At 38.0% G+C, this 22,118-nt stretch overlaps 1 long non-coding RNA gene across 1 annotated transcript in view; it reads right to left on the bottom strand.

Moving 5' to 3' along the window:
- Window positions 1–22,118, bottom strand: part of LOC129049735 (uncharacterized) — a 135,778-nt gene that overhangs the window by 111,686 nt on the left and 1,974 nt on the right. The window contains exon 2 of the long non-coding RNA XR_008513022.2: window positions 22,063–22,117. This is a non-coding gene — a long non-coding RNA (uncharacterized LOC129049735). The remainder of the gene's footprint in view (window positions 1–22,062; window position 22,118) is intronic.

Below are 22,118 nucleotides of genomic sequence, written 5' to 3'. Positions count from 1 at the left end.
CCTTTTCGGTACAGGGTGTAGGGAATGGTTTCAGGATGAAACCATCCCACCTCAGATCATCGGGCATTAGTTAGATTCTCATAAGGGCACACATCCTAGATCCCTCACGTGCGCAGTTCACAATAGGGTTTGCACTCCTATGAGAATCTAACGTTGTCACTGATTTGACAGGAGGTGAAGCTCAGGTGGTAATGCTCACTTGTCTGCCACTCACCTCCTGCTGTGTGGCCTGGTTCCTAATAGACCACAGACTGGCACTACCAGTCCATGCCCAGGGGTTGGGGACCCCTTCTGTAGATCACAGACCCCACAGAGTGGTTGTTGCAATCATTAGAAAGCAAGACTTGATGAAAAAGGTTAGTATTAAACAAACCTGTCCTGGATTAGCATCTATAGAAATGAGAATTCTGAAATTTAGGAAAACCTGTCTCTATCCATGGTTATGGTGGAACTATCACCTCAGGTGGAACCTCTGATGCATGCCTTACAGTTCTTGAAATCATGTAGGAAGGGGGTGATGAGACCAAACCAACTGCAAAAATTCCTCTGAAAATATCACCCTACAGTTATTTGTCTGAAGATATATCAAAAAAAGAGAAGGATGCTTGAAGAAAACTGAACATGATGCTGAGACAAGATAAAAACCACACTGTTTCAGGATTCGAACATTTTAAACCCTGAAAAAATCCTTGAGTCCCACATCAATGATGAGGCATACGGTATTAAGAAGCTGCATAAAACCTTTGAAAGCTACGTGCTACTTGTTATCAACAGGCCAATCTGATCCCAGGGTTGAATCTCATGACTTTGGTATTCAAAATCTGTGACTGGAGTAACCTCATACACTACACTATGTGTGTGTATGTGTGTGTGTGTGTACCCACATACATATATATACACACACACATACATATATATACACACACACATACATATATATACACACACATATATATACATACATATATATACACACACATACACATATATATACTAAAAGTTCTACATTCCATTTTCCCCTCACCACATCAGCCCATTTCCTCATCATCACTACTATCCAGAATGGGATACTGGAATCTCTCCATCTCATCTGGGCTGTGGGAGACATCCTGGGAAAAATGGGTCAACACATTAAAATATTTAAAGAGATTTGTTGGGCTTCTATCAACATTGTCGCAGCAGAAGTTCTGGATGTCAGAGAGAAAATGGTCATCATCACGGTTTCATGTGTTCAAGGGTCAGAGGCATTATCTTTACAAAACTAAAACAACAGAATGTATTTAACCCTCCCTCCAATATTTCTGCTGAAGTAGAAATATTCTCAGGAACTCTCCTCATACCACAGCAATTGAGATTCCCAGAAGTACCAGCAAAACCAAATAGAAATGTAGTGTTTCTATGCTGACAGAATAAGATAAAGTACTGGAACAGGGAATAAACCAAAGACCTTCCTAAGCAACAATCAGTTGGCCATGGGCATACAGGAACTTTAAAGAAGCCCTGAGAACACCACAGTAAGTTAAGAAGAGCAGAAAGAGAATCCAGCCAGTTTCACCAGATCAACACAGCATGAGGCAGAGGTCTGCCCAGCCACATGCCTCTCACCAGAGATTCTGAATGCTTCCAGCCATATGCACTACCACCCACAGAGTATACTACATAACTCTCATGACACCACCGTATTTAGTTGGACTGATACAAATGACCATGTTCAAAGCAAAGAAAAATTTACACTCTTTTTGTTCTTATGTAAAACAGTCTCTGTGCATGTGTGTAAGTATTAAAGGGAGAAATGTGTTTCAATGTGTGGTCTTAAGAATACATAAAGTATCCAAAGCATTAATACATTTTTAAATAGTAATTCCTATAATCTGAGTAACTTCAATTTTTAATCATTCTCTTTTTTTCCTTTTAACATTTTAAATGATAAACATTTTTTTTATGTTTTGTTCTCAAAAAATAGGTATTCTTTTTTTTTTCAAGTTTTTTTTTTTGTTTTTGTTTTTTTTGAGACAGAGTCTTGCGCTGTTGCCCAGGCTGGAATGCAGTGGCGCAATCTCGGCTGACTGCAAGCTCCGCCTCCCGAGTTAACGCCATTCTCTTGCCTCAGCCTCCCGAGTAGCTGGGACTACAGGCGCCCGCCACCACGCCTGGCTAATTTTTTGTATTTTTAGTAGAGATGGGGTTTCACCATGTTAGCCAGAATGATCTCGATCTCCTGACCTCGTGATCCGCCCGCCTCGGCCTCCCAAAGTGCTGGGATTACAGGCGTGAGCCACCGCGCCCAGCCGTTTTTTGTTTTTTGGTTTTTTTTATACTTTAAGTTCAAGGGTACAGGTACACAACATGAAGGTTTGTTACATAGGTATACATGTGCCAGGTTTGCCGCACTGAACAACTCATCATTTACATTAGGTATTTCTAATGCTACCCCTCCCCCAGCCCCCAACCCCCCAACAGGCCCCAGTGTGTGATGTTCCTCGCCCTGTGTCCAAGTGTTCTCATTGTTCAATTCCCACCTATGAGTGAGAACATGCGGTGTCTAGTTTTCTGTCCTTGTGGTAGTTTGCTCAGAATGATGGTTTCCAGCGTCATCCATGTCCCTGCAAAGGACATGAAATCGTCATTTTTTATGGCTGCATAGTATTCCATGGTGTACATGTGCCTTATTTTCTTAATCGTCTTCCATTGATGGACATTTGGGTTGGCTCCAAGTCTTTGCTCTTGTGAAGAGTGATGCAATAAACATACAGGTGCATGTGTCTTTATAGTAGAATGATTTATAATCCTTTGGGTATATACCCAGTAATGGGATGACTGGGTCAAATGGTATTTCTAGTTCTGGATCCCTGAGGAATCGCCACACTGACTTCCACAAGGGTTGAACTAGTTTACAGTCCCACCAATAGTGTAAAAGTGTTCCTATTTCTCCACATCCTCTCCAGCACCTGTTGTCTCCTGACTTTTTAATGATCGCCAGTCTAACTGGTGTGAGATGGTATCTCATTGTGGTTTTGATTTGCAGTTCTCTGATGACCAGTGATGATGAGCATTTTTCATGTGTCTGTTGGCTGCATAAATGTCTTCTTTTGAGAAATGTCTGTTCATATACTTTGCCCACTTTTTGAGGGGGTTTTTTGTTTCTTTTCTTGTAAATTTGCTTAAGTTCTTTGTAGATTCCAGATATTAGCACTTTGTCAGATGGGTAGATTGCAAAAATGTTCTCCCATTCTGTAGGCTGCCTGTTCAGACTGACAGTAGTTTCTTTTGCTGTGCAGAAGTTCTTTGGTTTAATTAGTTCCCTTTTGTCTATTTTGGCTTTTCTTGCCATTGCTTTTGGTGTTTTAGTCTTTGCCCATGCCTATGTCCTGAATGGCATTGCCTAGGTTTTCTTCTAGTGTTTTTATGGTTTTAGGTCTAACATTTAAGTCTTTAATCCATCTTGAATTAATTTTTGTATAAGGTGTAAAGAAGGGATCCAGTTTCAGGTTTCTACATATGGCTAACTAGTTTTCCCAGAACCATTTATTAAATAGGGAATCCTTTCCCCATTTCCTGTTTTTGTCAGGTTTGTCAAAGATCAGGTGATTGTAGACGTGTGGTGTTATTTCTGAGGCCTCTGTTCTGTTCCATTGGTCTATATCTCTGTTTTGGTACCAGTACCATGCTGTTTTGATTACTGTAGCCTTGTAGTACAGTTTGAAGTCAGCTAGTGTGATGCCTCCAGCTTTGTTCTTTGTGCTTAGGATTGTTTTGGCTATGAGGGCTCTTTTTTGGTTCCATATGAACTTTAAAGCAGTTTTTTCCAATTCTGTATAGAAAGTCATTGGTAGCTTGATGGAGAGGGCATTGAATCTATAAATTACCTTGGGCAGTATGGTCATTTTCATGATATTGATTCTTCCTATCCATGAGCATGGAATGTTCTTCCATTTGTGTCCTCTTTTATTTCATTGAGCACTGGTTTGTAGTTCTCCTTGAAGAGGTCCTTCACATCCCTTGTAAGTTGTATTCCTAGGTATTTTATTCTCTTTGTAGCAATTGTGAATGGGAGTTCACTCATGATTTGGCTGTTTGCCTCTTCTTGGTTTATAGGAATGCTTGTGATTTTTGCACATTGATTTTGTATCCTGAGACTTTGCTGAAGTTGCTTATCAGCTTAAGGAGATTATTGGCTGAGACAACGAGGTTTTCTAAATATACAATCATGTCATCTGCAAACAGGAACAATTTGACTTCCTCTTTTCCTAATTGAATACCGTTTATTTCTTTTGCCTGATTGCCCCTGCCAGAACTTCCAACACTAAGTTGAATAGGAGTGGTGACAGAGGGCGTCCTTGTCTTGTGCTGATTTTCAAAGGGAATGTTTCCAGTTTTTACCCATTCAGTATGATATTGGCTGTGGGTTTGTCATAAATAGCTCTTATTATTTTGAGATGTGTTCCATTAATATCTACTTTATTGAGAGTTTTTAGAATGAAGGGCTGTTGAATTTTGTCGAAGGCCTCCTCTGCATCTATTGAGATAATCATATGGTTTTTGTCATTGGTTCTGTTTGTGTGATGGATTACGTTTTTGATTTGCATAGGTTGAACCAGCCTTGTATCCCAGGGATGAGGCCGACTTGATCATGGTGGATAAGCTTTTTGATGTGCTGCTGGATTCGCTTTGCCAGTATTTTATTGAGGATTTTTGCATCAATGTTCTTCACGGATATTGGTCTAAAATTGTCTTTTTTTGTTGTGTCTCTGCCAGGCTTTGGTATCAGGATGATGCTGGCCTCATAAAATGATTTAGGGAGGATTTCCTCTTTTTCTGTTGATTGGAATAGTTTCAGAAGGAATGGTACCAACTCCTCTTTGTACCTCTGGTAGAATTCAGCTGTAAATCTATCTGGTCCTGGACTTTTTTTTTGGTTGGTAGGCTATTAATTATTGCCTCAATTTCAGAGCATATTATTGGTCTATTCAGAGATTCAACTTCTTCCTGGTTTAGTCTTGGGAGGGTGTATGTGTCCAGGAATTTATCCATTTCTTCTAGACTTTCTAGTTTATTTGCTAGAGGTGTTTATAGTATTCTCTGATGGTAGTTTGTATTTCTGTGGGGATCAGTGGTGATATCACCTTTATCATTTTTCATTGAGTCTATTTGATTCTCTTCTCTTTTCTTCTTTATTAGTCTTGCTAGCTGTCTATCACTTTTGTTGATCTTTTCAAAAAACTAGCTCCTGGATTCATTGAGTTTTTGAAGGGTTTTTTGTGTCCTCTATCTCCTTCAGTTCTGCTCTTAGTTATTTCTTGCCTTCTGCTAGCTTTCGAATGTGTTTGCTCTTGCTTCTCTAGTTCTTTTAACTGTGATGTTAGGGTGTCGATTTTAGATCTTTCCTGCTTTCTCTTGTGGGCATTTAGTGCTATAAATGTCCCTCTACACACTGCTTTAAATGTGTCCCAGAGATTCTGGTACGTTGTGTCTTTGTTCTCATTGGTTTCAAAGAACCCCTTTATTTCTGCCTTCATTTCATTATTTACCCAGTAATCATTCAGGAGCAGGTTGTTCAGTTTCCATGTAGTTGTGTAGTTTTGAGTGAGTTTCTTAATCCTGGATTCTAACTTTATTGCACTGTGGTCCGAGAGAGAGTTTGTTGTGACTTCTGATCTTTTATATTTGCTGAGGAGAGCTTTACTTCCAACTATGTGGTCAATTTTAGAATAAGTGTGATGTGGTGCTGAGAAGAATGTATATTCTGTTGATTTGGGGTGGAGATTTCTGTAGATGTCTATTAGGTCCACTTGGTGCCAGGCTGAGTTCAAGTCCTGGATATCCTTGTTAACCTTCCGTCTCATTGATCTGTCTAATATTGATAGTAGGGTGTGTTAAAGTCTCCCACTGTTATTGTGTGGGACTCTTAAGTCTTTTTGTAGGTCTCTAAAGACTTGTTTTATGAATCTGGGTGCTCCTGTATTGGGTGCATATATATTTAGGATAGTTATCTCTTTTTGTTAAATTGATGCCTTTACCATTATGTAATGGCCTTGTCTCTTTTGATCTTTGTTGGTTTAAAGTCTGTTTTATCAGAGACTAGGTTTGTAACCCTTGCTTTTTTTTGCTTTCCATTTCCTCGGTAGATCTTCCTCCATCTTTTTATTTTGAGCCTATGTGTGTCTCCGCACATGAGATGGGTCTCCTGAATACAGCACACTGATGGGTCTTGACTGTATCCAATTTGCCTGGCTGTGTCTTTTAATTGGGGCATTTAGCCTATTCACATTTAAGGTTAATACTGTTATGTGTGAATTTGATCCTGTCATTATGATGTTAGCTGGTTATTTTGCCTGTTAATTGATGCAGTTGCTTCCTAGCATCGATGGTCTTTACAATTCGGCATACTTTTGCAGTGGCTGGTACCAGTTGTTCCTTTCCACATTTAGCACTGCCTTCAGGAGCTCTTGTAAGGCTGGCCTAGTGGTGACAAAAATCTCTCAGCATGTGCTTGTCTGTAAAGGATTTTATTTCTCCTTCACTTATGAAGCTTAGTTTGGATCAATATCAAATTCTGGTTTGAAAATTCTTTCTTTAAGAATGTTGAATATTGGCCCCTACTCTCTTCTGGCTTGTAGGGTTTCTGCCAAGAGATCTGCTGTTAGTCTGATGGGCCTCCCTTTGTGTGTAACCCGACCTTTCTCTCTGGCTGCCCTTAACATTTTTTCCTTCACTTCAACCTTGGTGAATATGACAATTATGTGTCTTGGGGTTGCTCTTCTCGAGGAGTATATTTGTGGTGTTCTCTGTATTTCCTGAATTTGAATGTTGGCCTGCCTTGCTAAGTTGGGGAAGTTCTCCTGGATAATATCCTGAAGAGTGTTTTCCAACTTGGTTCCATTCTCCCCATCACTTTCAGGTACACCAATCAAACATAGATTTGATCTTTTCACACAGTCTTATATTTCTTGGAGACTTTGTTCATTTCTTTTTACTCTTTTTTCTCTAAATGTCTCTTCTTGCTTTATTTCATTAATTTGATCTTAAATCACTGATATCCTTTCTTCCACTTGATCAAGTCGGCTATTGAAACCTGTGTATGCATCATGAAGTTCTCCTGCCATGTCAGCTCCATCAGGTCATTTAAGGTCTTCTCTACACTGTTTATTCTAGTTAGCCATTCGTCTAACCTTTTTTCAAGGTTTTTAGCTTCCTTGTGATGGGTTAAAACATGCTCCTTTAGCTCAGAGAAGTTTGTTATTACCAACCTTCTGAAGACTACTTCTGTCAACTTGTCAAAGTCATTCTCCATCCAGCTTTGTTCTGTTGCTGGTAAGGAGCTGGGATCCTTTGGAGGAGAAGAGGTGCTCTGGTTTTTAGAATTGTCAGCTTTTCTTCTCCAGTTTCTCCCCATGTTTGTGGTTTTATCCACCTTTGGTCTTTGATGTTGGTGACCTACAGATGGAGTTTTGATGTTGATGTCCTATTTGTTGATGTTGATGCTATTCCTTTCTGTTTGTTAGTTTTCCTTCTAATAGTCAGGCCCCTCAGCTGCAGGTCTGTTGGAGTTTGCTGGAGGTCCACTCCAGACCCGGTTAGCCTGGGTATCACCAGGGGAGGCTCAGTTGGAAATGCAGAAATCACCCGTCTTCTGTGTCAATCATGCTGGAAGATGCAGACGGGAGCTGTTCCTATTCAGCCATCTTGGAACAGACCTCGATAAATACTTCAAATGTCAAGTTATTTGGGGGCAATCTAATGGTATGCAAAGAAACCTCAAAGAATTTACACATCATAAAATTTGACTAAATTAAAATTTTAATCATTATTATTTTCTTTAAACACTGAAGGATAAACGCTTTAATGGATAAAGTCATTTTGAGGTGGTTACATAGTATAGGAAAAAACTTCAAAGGCACCTATGAAAAAGTCTATGGTAGTGGGAAGGGAGTCTGGGATGGGGCTTTATTCAAGTGGATACTCATGGCACTTCTGGATAGCCGCACATGTCTACCAAAGGGATACCATCTCTTAGAAAAATAAACTCTCTCTCTTCATCTCTAACTCACATACCCATTTTTTGCTTCATAGATTTCAAACTTGTTTTTGTTTATAATTGCCTGCTTCTCTATCTCTTCCTAACTCTTCTCTCTTCCTTTCTTCTCTGCCCACATTCTTCATATTCCCTCATCCTCCTGTCTATATGCACCCCAGGCAAAGCAGTATCTCATCACACAAATAAAAACACAAAAATTTGTTTCAGTCTATTTTGAATTCAAGTAATTCAAAATCATGAATGAGTCCATGGCATTTGTCCTAAAATTTTGAAGAAGGAAAAAAAAATGTATGAGGCAGGAAGTAAAAGGAGGCACATACTTAGAATATATTTTGTCTATATAAATTATTATATACAAGCTGTCAATATCCACTAAAATGATTTCTTTCTGTAGAAAAAAGGGTAATAGAAAAGTAATAAGACCTTTGTGGTCTCAGAGTGCTAAATAAAAACAAGCTAAAACAGAAGGAAGTTAGAAAGGGAAGAAGGAAAGAAGGGACAAAGGGAGGAAGGGAGGAAAGGAGGAAGGAAGGAAGGAAGGTTTGTTTTGTTTTGTTTTTGACCTCAGAACATTACTCTTGCATTTATCATAGAGGTTTTGGAAGGCTGATGACTGCAGCATTAAAAAGAATAAAAAGAAAACTTGAGGAAGAAAGACACCAATCGCCAACCTCAAGAAGGTGATGATCCTAATAGGCAACAATTGCTCTGAATTGTCTTCTAGTCAAGAACCTATATGACCTTCTGTATTAAACAGAGTTCTCGAGAGAAACAGGACCAACAGGATATATGTGTGTGTTTGTGTGTGTCTCTGTGTGTATGTGTGTAAGAGTATTATAAGGAATTGGTTCACACTATTATGGAGGCTAGTAAATCCATAATATGCTATGTGGGCCATATTTCAGATTTTAAATTAAGAATTCTTAACCTGTATTGAGAAATACCATCAGGGCTTTTTGTTTCAAAGAATGAAGTTGCACTGATTTATGTCAACAGTACATACCACTGTACCAACAGACTGTGGTATAATTCCTCTACTGCAAATAGAAACTTTTTCATTTGAAATTATTGCTTCTCTTTTTAGAGAAGTTATAAGTCAAAAGAAAAAAAGGAAAAATGGTTAGTGCCGTGAATACTTTAAAAATAATTCAATAAAGGGGTTAGTTTTAAAATGAATTTATTTTTTTTTAAATACTAGTGCTTATCTCATTCACCAACATGATCCGTTTCCAACTTCAACTTCAACTGAAGCAAATGAGATTGCCCTTTTCTTGACCTTCCTAATCCCACACATTCACGTGCCAAGTGGCTTATATGATCATCCAAGGAGAGTTCATGCACAAGCAGTTTCCTCTCATTCCTAAATCAGATACTGATAATTCTGTGGTCATTTTAACTCACACAATAATGTTATTTTAATTTTATCAACACTTTTTCATACTAACCAAAATATTTCTTTCCTCTAATTGGAGTTTCAATCTAGAAATCTGAAGCTTTCAAAGCAAAGTCCCTACCAGAATTAATATCAGGTAAATTCCTTAACTTATGCTCTGCGCTTTCATCCTCTGTATTCTTGATTCTGACATTGAACAGACTCTAAATAATTTGTTTTTAGTTTATCAGTTTTACTAAAGTTTATCTATTTCAGTGGCCTATTCAAATTCTCACGATCGGCCAGATGTGGTGGCCCATGCCTGTAATCCCAGCGCTTTGGGAGGCCGAGGTGGATGGATCACATGAGGCCAAGAGTTTGAAACCAGCCTCACCAACATGGTGAAACCCTGTCTCTACTAAAAAGACCAAAAAATTAGATAGGTGTCATGGCACACGCCTGTAATCCCAGCTAATAGGGAGGGTGAGGCATGAGACTCACTTGAACCCAGGAGGCAGAGGTTGCATTGAGCTGAGATCATGCCACTGCACTCCAGTCTGGGTGACAGAGTGAGACTCAAAAAAAAAAAAAAAAACCTCACCATCTTCCTAGAAAGACAACAACAAACAATAACATTTATATTTTATTATGTTTTAAAATCTGATTACACATATGAGTATAATCATATTACATATATTAAAATGTAGAAGTGTTCTAAACTTCATGTATACAATTGTGCATGCTATTATATTGTAACACACATTATTCACTATAGTACCACATAGTTCAATTGTATCTACAGAAATACATTTAGGTCACTACGAGACTGCTATTCAAAGTAGCATATTTCAAACATCAGGATTGAGTAATTTTTCTACATATTCATCAATCGCTCAAAATCATACTATATTGTATTTTGCTGCATATTTATGTGTCCAGAATTGGTTCCTTCCGGTGGGTTCTTGGTCTCACTGACTTCAAGAATGAAGCCGGGGACCCTCGCGGTGATTGTTAACAGTTCTTAAAGATGGTGTGTCCAGAGTTTGTTTCTTCAGATTTCAGATGTGTCCGGAGTTTCTTCCTTCTGGTGGGTTCGTGGTCTCGCTGACTTCAGGAGTGAAGCCGCAGACCTTCACAGTGAGTGTTACAGCTCTTAAAGGTGGCACTTCTGGAGTCGTTTGTTCCTCCCAGTGGGTTCATGGTCTCGCTGACCTCAGGAGAGAAGCTGCAGACCCTCATGGTGAGCGATACAGCTCATAAAGGTAGTGCGGACCCAAAGAGTAAGCAGCAGCAAGATTTATTGTGAAGGGCAAAAGAATAAAGCTTCCACAGGGTGGAAGGGGACCCAAGCAGGTTGCCACTGGCTGGCTCTGGTGGCCAGCTTTTATTCCCTTATTTGGCTCTGCCCACGTCCTGCTGATTTGTCCATTTTACAGAGCGCTGATTGGTCCATTTTACGGAGTGCTGATTGGTGCATTTTCACAGAGTGCTGATTGGTGTGTCTACAAACCTTTAGCTAGACACTGAACACTGATTGATGCGTTTTTACAGAGTGCTGATTGGTGCGTCTACAAACCTTTAGCTAGACACAGAGCACTGATTGGTGCATTCTAACAGAGTGCTGATTGGTGCGTTTACAAACCTTTAGCTAGACACAGAATTTTTACAGAGTGCTGATTGGTGTGTTTTTACAGAGTGCTGATTGGTGCGTTTACAATCCTTTAGATAGACACAGAGTGCTGATTGGTGTGTTTATAATCCTTTAGCTAGACAGAAAAGTTCTCCAAGTCCCCACCCAATCCAGGAAGTCCCGCTGGCTTCACCTCTCATTTAGACAATTACTTCCTACAGAGCATTTTGTCTTTTCTGAAGTTTCCTGGAGTTTCCAATTCATTTTCTTCTTTTTTTTTAATTGTCAAAAGAAATATGTGTCTTCACATTATTACTAAAATCATCCAGAGTTTTGTACTCATATTATTTGGTATAATACATCTTTTTGAAAATGTACTTCTCCTATCAATCTGACTACCAGTCTAATTTGGACTGATTGTAAATTTAATACATAGTGGTCAAACTTTGTGGCCTTTTTTCATTACATTTCTGGAATAGGTCTGTTGCTTCTTTCATATTTTTATCTTTCTCTTTCTTTCATTCTTTTTTTTGTTTTGCTGGAGTAAATCCTCAAGTAACTCCACCAACCCAAAGTCTGTATAGCATTAAGCTTTTAGTCTGTTGCAAAATACAATTATTTTTGCCATGTGGTAAAAAGGTTGGCTTTACTCCCTTGCCATATGCCTTTGCAAACAGGAAAAACATACACATTATGTAAATCACGGATCAAATTGCAAGTTATACATTATCTTAGAGATGGCTTATAAGCACCTATTCCAAGTGGCAGGACAAATAACGGCCCCAGGAAGATATCAATGCCCCAATCTCCAGAACCTGTGAAAATGTTAATTTACATGCAGAAGAAATTTTTTTCAGATGTAATTAAGGTTACAGACTTCGACAGAGAGATTATCCTAAATTACTCCAGTAGGTCAAATCTAATCACATGAGTCCTTAAAAGTAAAGAACTTACTCTGGCTAAAGCCAGAGGAGATGCAGCAGGACAAATCAGAATATGAAGATGGAGAAGGAAACATGACAAGGAATGCTGGTAGCCTTAAGAAGAGACTCCCTGCTGATAGCCAGCAAGGAAATAGTACTTCATTACTAGAAACACAAAGAACTGAATTCTGCCAACATCCCAAATGAGCTTGGAAGTTGATTCTTAGTGGAAAGAGCCTCCAGCTAAGAACCCAGAGTGGCTTTTACCTTCATTTCGGCTTTGTGAAATCAAAGAAATTGGTTGAGCCCACCAGACCTCTGACCTATGGAACTGTGAGGTGATAAATGTATACTGTTTTAATCCATTAAATGTGTGGTAATTTGTTATGGCAATGATCGAAAACCAATAGACCAAGGCTTGCTCAGAAGATTCTTTGGAAACTTCAAGGATCTAGAGCAGAAGCAAAGAATTTACAACAATAACAACAACAACATAATGGCTAGGAAAGTGGAAGATAATTCACAAGAAGATACACTAATTCTTTTTTTTTTTCAAAGAAAAGAGTATTTTATTTATTTAGCAGCATTACTTAGCAATTCACAAAATATTGTTGTTTTTGTTTTTTGTTTTTTTTGTTTTATTATTATTATTATTATTATTATTATTATACTTTAGGCTCTATGGTACATGTGCGCAACGTGCAGGTAAGTTACATACGTATACATGTGCCATGCTGGTGCGCTGCACCCACCAACTCGTCATCTAGCATTAGGTATATCTCCCAATGCTATCCCTCCCCCCTCCCCCCACCCCACAACAGTTCCCGAAGTGTGACGTTCCCCTTCCTGTGTCCATGTGTTCTCATTGTTCAATTCCCACCTATGAGTGAGAATATGCGGTGTTTGGTTTTTTGTTATTGCGATAGTTTACTGAGAATGATGATTTCCAATTTCATCCATGTCCCTACAAAGGACAGACAGAATTAGTGTATCTTCTCCATTGAAGATACACTAATTCTGTCAATTAGCACTTTTCTCTTTAAGGGTTTGTTGCAAGTTGTCTCTAGAACGAGATGGAGATTAGTGGCCAGGCGGGGGGGCTCATGCCTGTAATCCCAGCACTTTGGGAGGCCGAGGGGGGCAGATTACGAGGTCAGGAGATCGAGACCATCCTGGCTAACACAATGAAACCCCGTCTCTACTAAAAATACAAAAAAATTAGCTGGGCATGGTGGCAGGTGCCTGTAGTCCCAGCTACTTGGGAGGCTGAAGCAGGAGAATGGTGTGAACCCGTGAGGCAGAGCTTGCAGTGAGCCGAGATTGTGCCACTGCACTCCAGCCTGGGTGAGAGCGAGACTCCATCTCAAAAAAAAAACAAAAGAAAAAGAAAAAAGAAAGAGATGGAGATTAGTGTACAAAAGGTTTATTAGGAGTACTCTTGGTAACCACACTGCAGAAGGCAATGGAAGCAAGTAGAATTGATCAGTGGGAGAAACTGAACTCTAATGGAGTCTAAATGGAAGCTTCAGTGAAAACTACAGGGAATTCTGAAGCTGAATGACCCATCAGAATTATTCTGAGACAGGGTGAAGGGTTTGGATCTTTACACCCAAATAGTCACTTCAAGCAGTCATTGAGTTTATCAGAATTTGAACAAGAGTACTCTCTACAGTGGAGGTGATCTCTTGAGGGATTTTTTTTTTTTTTTTTTTTTTCCTGGCAGCGCTTATAGCAGCAGAGGGACTAAGGCCTTCATTCCAGAAGGGGGATCTTGGCATCACTTCATACCATCCACTACATGGCTGCTATTACCAAATCTCCCACAGTTTATATTGTGTCTTTATATTGTGCCAAAAGGTTAATTAACATAACCAAGATCCCTGATCTATTCATGCGTAAATTCACTCAATCAACAGATTTTTTAAAATTAAGTACCAAAATGTTCTAGGCACTATGCTTACATAGTTTGTTATTTACATACTTTGTAAGATTTTTATCCTTTTCAGTTTATTAACACTTTTTTTTATATCCCAGCATTGGGTCTGCCTTGGTGAACATATTCTGTACAGTAGTAAGATTGTGTATTACACCCCTGTTTTGTACCAATTAGATAAAGGCAATTGATAGTGTTGTTCCAATTTTCTAGGTCTTTACTGATGTTTGTCTGTTTTATCAATTGCTGAGAGAGAGTTAAAATCTCTACCTATGGTTATGAAATTGTCTATTTCTCCCTTTAATCATGTCTCATTTTGCTTGGAATTTGCCTTGTGCTTGGATCAGCCAAAGATTTATGCAAATTTTATGCAAAATTTGATTTGGGGTTACCCTCTCCAGCTGCTTTCTTCTAGTACATTCTCTCCTTACTTTCCAGTAGCCATGGTTGCCCTAAACTCTGTCCTCTGGTTCTTCAAATATGTAACATTTGAGTTTTGTAAAGGGATATTTGCTGCTGGTCCCTTTGGAGAAAACTTGGAGGGAGATTTACAGTATGTACTTGTAGCAGTGGTGCAGGGTCCTTCCTCAAAGGGAGCTGGCTTATCTTTCAATTAAGGGCTTCTGAATCTGTGAACTGACTTCTTTCTTGAAACTGGGTGAGAAAACTATGACAACTCAAATCAGATGTTTGGATACCAGACTTAGAGTCTTTCCCATTACATAGCTCAAGAAATAGTCTGATAGGATGCCTATCTATTTATTTCCCAGGAACTCTGTGATCAATTAGTCACTAACAAAGATCTCTATGAGCAAAGACATTTTAATTTTTTTGTAAGTCTCTGCTGCCCTTTATTAGTTGACATCCATATCTTGTCTTTGACAACTGTGTGGCCCCTTAGGCTTAGCTATTCTGGGCTTACATCATCCCCATTAAAATTAGGGAGCCCATCCCAATGTTGAAATTCCTTCCAGTCATATTGGGTCTAAAAATGAGACCAAGCACAAAGCTTTTCAAGGCTGTAGGTACTCCTCTCACTACTATTAATGCCTGAATGAAATAGACATCTTATGAAATAATCTTGAAGAGAATAAGCATTCCCTCCCAGGGCATCTAAGTGTGGTTATCACATGGCTTTTCAAGCAGGAAAAAGCTAGTCTCCTTGGACACCGGAGGACAAGCCACTTTCACTGATAAGAGAGGCTCGGAATGGCATGTGGATTCAAGATTGTCAGTTTCATTTGGTTCCAACAAAATGTCTCCATTGCAGATGTTGGAATCCCATTCTTTTCCTGTCAGTGTTCTAACTTTTACATGAGAAAGTTAGCAATAGTGTAGATTTACCTATCGTTACAATTTAACAATGTAATTTTGCACACAATTAAATTTTGTGTTTGGTTTTCACCAATATCAGTCCTGTGGCTATAAGAAATAAGATGCTTTTATAAATATTACTAAAGCATTCTAGTTCTCAGGCTGTGATTTAAGCTGAACAATAATGGATTTGGGATTGGTGTTTTTACTCTATAAGCACTCATGTGCACACAAAACAAAATTTCATCCCACATTCCTGTCATTATCGGATTCAGTCCTGCCATTTGCTCATGTTTAATAATCACTTGAATTCCCAAAGCATGTGCTTCAGTTGGTGTTTTATCTCAATCCACAGCTAGTAGCTTAAGTAACTGTGATGACATTGCACCCATTTCCCATTGGCAAAGGAAGCTCAGCACCATGCTAAAGCTCAAGGGCATGGCCAAACAATCTCAAAATGCCATTTTCAAAGATCTACCTCTTGCGGCCCAACCACTTCTGATATCAAATGTGAATCAGTTTGGATGTATTCAGGAGATTCAAACAACAGCCAGGCATGGTGGCTCACATCTGTAATCCAAGCACTTTGGGAGCCTAAGATGGGAGGATTACTTGAGTCCAGGAGTACAAGCCAGGCTGGACAACATAGTGTGACTCTATTTCTACAGAAAAAAATAATAATAATAATTTAGCTGGATGCTGTGGTGCATGCCTGTGGTCCCAGCTACTTGGGAAACTGAGGCAGGAGGATCCCTTGAGTCTAGGAGTTGGAGGCTGCAGTGAGCTATGACTGAAGCCACTGCATACCAGCCTGGATGAGCCAGACCCTGTCTCAGAAAAAAAAAAAAATGCCTGCGGTGATTTAAACATAAGTTTAATATAAATAATTACTGAGGTATGACAAAGTTAGAGTAACTATAAGATTTTTAAAAATACCATAAGTCTCCCTAGGCCTGACGGAGAGGACCAAAATAAGGAAAAGCATGGAAAGGAGCTCTATCCACAAAAATACACTTCACACTTTACTGGAGAAGGCATAGAAGCATCCCAATGGAAGGCACAGAAGTTTTCTGATTTCCCAAAGACAGAACTGATCTATAGTTACTAGGCAAGCAGGAAGCAAACACATGAGGCACAGACGAATCAGTCAGGTATGAGGACATACAGAGTGAGAGGATGCCATGTGGGCTTGAGGCTTGGAGCAATGTGTTGATAAGGCTGCAGGAGGGTGATTGCCAAGCCTAGATTGGGCAATGAGATTGCTGAGGAACTATACTTTATGGACACATGGCTATTGCAAAGAGCCAGTGGATGTCCTCCCACCTACAATGCTGGTACAACCTCTAGGTCCAACAGGGGAAGTCCCTTCTTCCTGCAATGTCCATCTAGGGTCCTTCACTGAGGAAGCTTAACATTGTGTTCAACATAAAAGAGAAATGCTGACAGGAATTCTATCTGTTGGTGTAGAAAAGGTTTTGAAGGGTGAATTTTGTGCTGAGAGGCAGTAAGTTGCTATCAGGTACATCTCCTATATCCTTCACTGTCTCCCCTTTCCAATTCATTTATTATTCTTTTATTGAGCCAATCATATGAGCACTTATCAGGACTCAGGTGCTTTTATTCAGTCTGGAAATAACGCATTAGGCAGGACAAAGCCTCTGGCTTCATGACGTTATATTCTATAACAGGAGATAATAAATAAGCAAACGAATCAATAATATATTCTCAGATTATGATATAAAAATTAAAGGAAATAAAATATGTTTCTTGAGATTATCTTCTTCTTTTTTGTTGTTGCTGTTTTTTTTTTTAGATGGAGTTTCACTCTTGTCGCCCAGGCTGGAGTGCAGTGGTGCCATTTCAGCTCACTGCAACCTCTGCCTCCCAAGTTCAAGCGATTCTCCTGCCTCAGCCTCCCAAGTAGCTGAGATTACAGGCTCCCATCACCAGGCCCAGCTAATTTTTGTATTTTTAGTAGATACTAGGGTTTCACTATGTTGGCCAAGCTGGTCTCGAACTCCTGACCTCAGGTGATCCACCCGCCTTGGCCTCCCAAAGTGTTGAGATTACAGGTGTGAGCCACCACGCTTGGCAGAGAATATCTTCTTAAACAGAAAAGAAAACGGAGCATGCAGGTAGACTGTGATTTAAGATGTAGAGCTATTTTAGATAGAATGGTCATAAATGCCTTTCTGAAGAGATTAACGTTTGAAGGGAGACCTACTATTCACCATCAGCATCTACCAGCTACCACTTTTCCAATTATCACTTAAACATCACAGTTAAATTATGTCATCTCCTCCTCAAAACTATTTTCTAACTATCTACAGATATGGAGATTAAGAAGATCAAGACCACATTAAATAACAAATATACCAGGACAAATTTTAGAATGGAAATCATGTGCTAAACAAGATATAAAGACAGAAAGCTAATTGTCTAAATTGGGTAAACCCAAGGAAGGTGAGAAAAAGCTGTTTATTAGTTGGAACTTTGGTGCCTAGGGTGTACATTAGAAAGGTCAGATGCCATATATATGCCATATATATATGGAAAACTACAAAATTCTGGACAGCACACTTAAATTTAGTAATGGCTTCTAACCTATTTTCTGTAAGACTTGTTCAGATTCAGTATTTGATGAGAGGGACTTAGTTTAAAGGCTTCCAGTTCTTGAAATTCTACCTAGAGAGGTATTTGAATGTGTAAAATCAGAAGGAAGGGGAACTGATGCTTACAAAGTAGCCTCCGTTAAGTATTCCAGGTCCTCCACATAGATTATTTACTCTTTAGAACAGGTATAATAGGGTAGTTTCAACATTGCACACATGAGAAAACTAAGAATAGAAAGTCTCTTCCCCTTTAGTAAGTTTCCTTCCTTGCGATGGTATAAAATGTTTCACTTGGGCTGGAGTTTCCCATGGGCAGTTTTCTCCAGCCACAGATAGAATACTTCATAAATGAAAAAACTGTGCACAGCCTGAAATAGTCCACCAAACCTGTCTCTGGGGTCCAGTTTGCAGGTTCATTTATCTTTCACACTAAGCTCTGTCCTCCCACTGACATTCATTAGAAATAAAATGTTTTAATTTCTATCTGGCAGTTATTTTATTTATTATTTTTTCCAGAAACCTGGAAAAATAAAAGTAGATTCTGCTGATCTCTGTCAGAGGCACAAACATGAGATTGTGAGAGATTAAGTGTCTTGCCCAAGATTACATCAATTAGTTGGTGGCAGCCAGGATTCAATGTGATTTTTGCTCTTCCATAATTCCTAAAGTCTGTACATGATAAATTTGTCCTTAGAGATTTGCATGAAAAAAACTATGGTCAAATAAATTTGGGAGTCATTACATACTATATCATTCTCTTAGAAATTTAGCTTGTCTAGTTACATACTAAAAGTTCTGCAAAGTCCTGGATTTAAAGGGAGAAAATTATGTTTAAATTGATTGATTCTTTCATTCATTCAATAAATATGCATTAAACCCTCAGCAAATTCAAGGTCTTCTAGGCAAAAGAAAGAGCACATGCAAAGGCCTGAGTCAAGAAAAAGCTGGCTTGTTAGAAGAATTTACAAAAGGCTAATAGTCCTAAAGTATAGTAGGGACATAAGAACAGTAAGAGATGAGGTTGTAGAAGGTGGCAAAGGCCATATCAAACAGGAATTAATAGATCACCAAAAGAAATTTGGATTTTTGTTCTAAATAGAAACAGAAGCCATTGAAATAGTCAGCCTGACAATAAATGTATTTGGCCGCAATCCTATTTATTCTCATAATATTTAAAGAAACGTGCTATGCTGCTTTACCCTCTGCTGAGCCCCTTGCATTAGACCGGAAGGTGGAAACTGTTAGTGACCAAGATGGGCTTTTAGTCTATATAGTCATTATAGACCTAACACCTAGCATAGACCATTCAAATAGTAGCTATTCAATGAAGGATTTGTTGAATGAACTGAAATCATGAAGGGATAGACAGCTATTACATTTGACAAATGTTTAAAAGAAATAGAAATGTTTTACCCTGACATATAGAAAACATATGACCGGGGAAGAAGACATAAGCCTTCAAATTCACAGTGGTGCCAGAAGACAAATTAGACTCACCAAGTAAGCCTCAAGAAGGTGTACCTAGGAGCAATAAGAGGTGGTTATTGAGAAGCCGACAATAAAATGCACATGTCATGAAGTAGTGCATTTCTCATCACTTGATGTTGTCCAACAGAGAATAGAAAACAGTTACGGAGAATATCACAGGAAGGATTTCTTCATCAATTGAAAGCTGGATTATATACTTTAAAAATATCTTTCAACCCTAAGATCTGGGGTTCCATTTGGAAAGAATCTGAAGACAGAAAAGAGTAGGTGAATTGAGTGTGGCTAGAGAGAACTTCTGAACAACAAAAATGTGTAATTTAGCAAACTTTTATCCAAGAGAATAAAGGTAATTATTAAGTGTAAGATGTCAATATGAAGATATTATTCTACTCCCCAGTCTGACACTAATATAAAACAAAAAAATAATAAAATGATAGAAAAACAATATCATCTATAAAGTCCATAAAACTCCCAGAACTGCAAGTCAAAAACCTGTAAAATCTGTCAGTAAAATTAAGGGAGAATTCCAAGAGTTGATACATACGTCCCCTGATTTCATGTAGGCAGAGAGATAACCAGTCAACCTTTACCTACAAGGACTCATTCTAAAACACAGGGAAGAATGAGGCATGGAAACTAATTTAGGGAAAACAGGATGTGAGGAAATGATCATGAGAATAAGCTCCTTGAGAATTCACAGAATTCTGAAAATATTTCTGAAATAATACACAAGAAAATGTTAATAGTTGAAAATTTTAGGAGATGGGTTAGGTGTGTAGAAAAGGGAGTACTTCTAATTTCACTTCATACCTTTCTCTACTCTTTGAGCTTTTTTCAGTAAAGATTCATGCAGTTTACATTTTAAAACTAATTTCAGAGGGATAAAAATGATGAAAGTAATTTTATGCTGAATATATGGAAAATGATTTAAAGGAGACATATCTTTAGAGCTATTATAAATTTGAGTAAACGAGCAAATTAACAGTTCTCTAAGAAGGAGGTAACAGAATAGACAATATAAAATGTATTCCACTTCTAGACTCTACAATCCTATTAAAAAAACAAGTTCCATTAACCTGAACTTTAAATTTGATTGGAACAATTAGATTCTCACCACTCTGTAGGAACATCTGGTAACTAGTCAGAAATAACTTGTACTCATTAATAAAAGTCTAGCCCTCCCATAAACAATAAGCATAAGTACATGTACTAGGTTTAGGTCTAGGCTGAGCAACAGCAGAGATTCTAAGTGCATGTTCTTCCTATTCTCTAGAGTTTAGGTATGTTGCCCATGAGTAGTACCTTAAGAGACAGATTTCAATGGAAAAAAAATATGAGTGAGTGAGAAGATATTTTTTCCAAATTCTAAAGTTCCGGTGGATTTCAGCTGCTGAGCATATTTTGTCTTATGCTAAATGTATTACTTTGAAAATATTGTTGTGATTGCAAAATATTTTAAAGGGACATTTTCTTTTAATGCCATTTAAAGAAAATGACCTGGAGCTTTGCTGAAGTAATTCCGTTGGCCTTTCTCTTTTAAGAAATCTACATTCCACCCAAAGCATCTGTAGGCTACAGAATATTATCAGACAACTAATACATCCCAATCAGACTGAATTTATTTATAGACAACGTTCTTTTTGCAATGTTAGATGCCTCATTAACTTGATTCAGCTTGTGCATAGCAAAAATATTCCCTCCCTCTTCAGATTTTTGATAGAGTGAATTATAATTTCTTGTCTCACTCATTATAAACCTTTAGTTGGGAGGACATTTCAGAAATGCGTAGTGCCACTTATGTTAATCCTGGATTACTTGTCCTGGATTAATTATGTGCTGTATTTGTTTTTCTTTGGAAGAAAAATGAAGTGGCATAGTGACCATTCTTACTTTTTACTTCACATGAAAAATAAGTTAAAATTTAATTTTGCCATAAACATCCTAGGAGAAAATGGAATGCGAATTTGTATTGGAGTAGATTTCATTATTGTCATGATAGTGGAGGTTGGAGTGGGAAGCATCCTGCAGCCTTAATAATTCAGCTTACTTTTAAAATCTATCTGAGAGCAAAGCTAAGGAAATACTGTGAAAAATGAACACATATAACTCCTGTATTATGATCCACATCTTCAAATTTTGAAATTTCCTTTTGAATATATCACTATGCAACTTTGGGTTACATGCTCTTTTAATTATGGTTTGCACTTCTGTAAGTGTGGGAGGAAAAGGATTTTTCTTTCCAAATCCTCCATTACAATTATTTCAAATGTATCAATTTTAAACGAGGTTTAACAGGTTAAATTGAGCTCAGGAAAAAGATAATTATTTAAAATACTAACTTCTATTTATCTTAAATTCAACATTCCATTTTTTCAATTAATTTTCCACAAATAAGTAAGTATATTTGTTTGTTAATATGAAGTAGTCATAAATTATACTGGGAAATGTTTCCACATTTTGTTTTAAATAAGATGATAACTTTGGGAAGAGGAAATTTTTTTCTTTAATCACAGTCTGCAATGTTTTAAATCTACAATTTATAATTTTAGTAATCTGTTGTATATACTGGGATATACCTAATATAAAAATATCCCATATATATTGTTTTTAATTGTCTGCCAGCTAAGAGAGAACACACTATCTTGTGGTTCTGATACTATCATAATTATTTTAATCAAACTTGACCACAGAATTAAAAAAGTTATTTCATAGCTGCATCTAAATACTTGAAAATGTGCAACGTAACTGGGAATACCTTGTTTCAGGACTTCTGTTTCTAGTCAAAGAAAGATGTAGAAAATCTTTTCACCC

This window comes from Pongo abelii, chromosome 15, assembly GCF_028885655.2.
Source record: "Pongo abelii isolate AG06213 chromosome 15, NHGRI_mPonAbe1-v2.0_pri, whole genome shotgun sequence".
NCBI classification, from domain to species: Eukaryota; Metazoa; Chordata; class Mammalia; order Primates; family Hominidae; genus Pongo; species Pongo abelii.
The sequence above is the reverse complement of the archived record's forward strand: the minus strand, read 5'-3'. Positions and strand labels throughout refer to the sequence as shown.